Source organism: Marmota monax, unplaced genomic scaffold, assembly GCF_021218885.2.
Source record: "Marmota monax isolate L192 unplaced genomic scaffold, Marmota_monax_Labrador192_F-V1.1 WCK01_AAM20220418_F8-fsc00051, whole genome shotgun sequence".
NCBI classification, from domain to species: Eukaryota; Metazoa; Chordata; class Mammalia; order Rodentia; family Sciuridae; genus Marmota; species Marmota monax.
Genome location: NW_026695202.1, coordinates 16320602 through 16323489, shown reverse-complemented (window position 1 = coordinate 16323489; position 2888 = coordinate 16320602).

Below are 2888 nucleotides of genomic sequence, written 5' to 3'. Positions count from 1 at the left end.
CAGGTGGTCATCCAGCCTTCTCTGCCTCCTTCAGGGCCAGCCCACGTGACGCCTCCTCCAGGAAGCCCCGGCACCACAGATGAGCCAGCAGCCGGCTGCTCCAGGGACGCAGGGGCGGTGCCATCCTCCTCATCACCGTCCCCCAGGGCCACCTGGGCTGGCCAAAGCAGTCTCAACTCCAGAGAGTCTGGTGGGACACCCCCAGCACAGGCAGAGCAGGGTTTGGAGCCTGAAGTTGAGGTAGATGGTGGCCTGCACGTGAGGGCCCAGTGCCCTGTTCCTCAGGTGGCCAGGGGAGGGGCACCCTACCATCTCCAAGCCTCAGTGTCCTCCTCGGTGAAGGGGGGTCACCTCTCCTTGTAGCTGTGGGCATGAGTACAAGGGCAGCACCCACTGCACCCTGTTTACCACGCAGCTGGGCACAGCTCAGGTTAGCCCTCGAGGCGGGCAGACCTGGGCACGGTAACCAGTCTCCTGGCTGCCCTAGGGGGCGCTTCAAGGAGACCCTGGCCAGGGCGGGCTGTCCCCAGCCACACCACACTGGAGGTGCCACAGCTAGGCCCGGTCTGCCCTCGGCATCTGCTTCCTCTGGGGCACAGGGCAGGGTCCTGGCCGTCCTGGACTCCTTGCCCACCCACGGGGAGGCCACTGGTGACGTGGAGGGAACAGGCCGGCCCCAGGCAGGTTCCACACCCCTGGATGCCACAGGAGGCCCTGCACATGGTGTGCACAGGAGGGAGACTGGGGGAGACTGGGCTTCGTGACAGCTTCATTCCTCCAGCCCCTCTGGGTGCAGGAGGGCTGGGGACACAGGAGGGCTGGACACGGGTCCTCAAACACACGTGGACCTCAGCATCACCTGAGGAGGAGCCAGCGCCTCTCTGTCCCCCACAGGTCTGGGTGCCCTGGAAGCTGTGGCCTTGGTGCCAGGGTCTCCCAGGAGGTTTCCTAGGACCCCGCCTCACTGTCAGGCCTCCAGCCCTCAAGGCCAGCTCCTTCCGGGAGCTGACAGCGGCCTCTGGCTGGGGCAGTGTCCCCCTCTGACTGGGGCAGGCCCTCCCTGATGGTCTGCAGGCTCATCCCACCTGCAGGGGAGCAGGGAGAAGTGCCTGGAGCAGGGAGAAGTGCCAAGGAAGGTGCCGGCACATCAGCCAGGGCTGGGAGGGTGACCCACAGTGTCCACTGGTGGCTCCACCCTTGGGGTAATAGAGAAAGCGGCCTCTTTTTAATTAAAGTTCTGCAAAGGGCCAGAGCCCCGAGGAGAGGGAAGGGTCCATGCAGAATAATTAGCCAGACAAAGGGCAAATCCGAGGCTTCTCCCTGGGTGGTTACAGGCTAATTGGCTGAGGGTCCTCCAGACGACGGCTCTCCGCTGCCCCCCGCTGCTAGCTGACCTCCAGGCCACACCTGCCCACAGTCCAGCGTGGGAACCCAGCAGGGCTCCAGCCGCCCTGTGATAGGTCCCGGCCCCTCCAGGGCCTCTGCTCAGCCTCCAGACCCCCGTCCCTGCCCCATCATCCCCCAGAGCCAGGAGGGCCACTGAACTCCCTGCATCTGGGACAAATGTCCAATGTCCTGGGCTCCAGCCGCAGCACAGCTGTGCCTCTGCACCCCTGCCCTCTCACCATGGCCCCAGGACAGCCCCCTATGAGGGAGGAAGACCCTCCCCTTCCCTCTTGCTCACAAGGCTCTGAGGACGGGTCTCTGTGGCACTGTAGGCCTGGGGAGCACGTGCTGACCCGCAGAGGAGGAGGGTCCAGCAGGGGACAGGCCCAGGGCTACCTTCCCCACCACGTCCTCATTCGAAGGAGGAATCTGGAACGCTGCAGGTGGAACAGCGGGGAGGAGAAGGAGAGACGGAGGGCCTTGATGGCCAGACATGGCCCGTGGGGGGACTCTTGGGGGGACTCGTGGAGGCCTGTGGACATTCCCGCCTCCTTAAAGTCATCAGACTCATCTGTTTTCCTGCCCTACTATTCAAGACCTGGGGGGACCCTGGGTGAACCCCTGAACCACAACTGTCCTTCCTGCCCTTTCACGTTCCTTCCTGTCTGCAGCAAGACCAGGGCGAGAAATGCTGGGCGGCATCTGGTTTGGGCCCAGGAGGCTGCTGGGTGAGGAGAGGTCAGGGCCTGGCCAAAGGTCACACAGTAGCTAGAGGGAGTGCAGGGGTGACAGTGGTGGAGCCCAGGTGTCCTGAGATGGACTTGTCCTTTCGTCCTTCTGACACAGGAAGATTCTGGGGCTCTGAGAGGAGGGTGGCTGGCCCAAGGTCCCCACAGGGCTCAGGGGACAGCCCTGGGGCCCTGCCTGCTGCCCCCGCCTGGGCTGCGGTGAGTCAGTGGAGGCTGGACTCGGGCTCTGCGAGAGGCAGGACAGCTGTTTATTTTTCTTGCAGGAAAGGAAGGGGCGGGGGTGGGGCGGGGACCCAGGGAGCTGACCCTGCTGGTTCTCACACTGGCCCAGGATCCCTGGACGGGAGGGGGGTGCAGGACCGCCTGGGGGCCGGGGCCTCCCTGCCGCACTCCTGGGGCGGCCAGCCAAAGCCAATGCCGCAGGCCAGTTCCTGGAGCGGGATGTTGGGGTTTCCGAGGTCGGGAAAGAACTGGCAAGGCTCGACTCATGATGTCACCCGCCAGCCCCAGTCCTGGCCTGGTCCCGGCCCCAGCCCTGCCGCCGCAGAGGACGCAGGGTGCCGCGGGAGCTCAGAGCGGCCACGATGGGGTGCCCAGGAGGACTTAGGTGCCTGTTTGGGCACAGGCCCCGGCATCCCTGACCCCCCTTAACGCCCTTCCAGCAGCTAAAGCCACCAACCTGGGAGCCCCTTGAGGCAGGGACAGGGTGCCCTTGGCCTTGGGGCCTGGCGGAGGTGGCATCCAGGGGGTGTT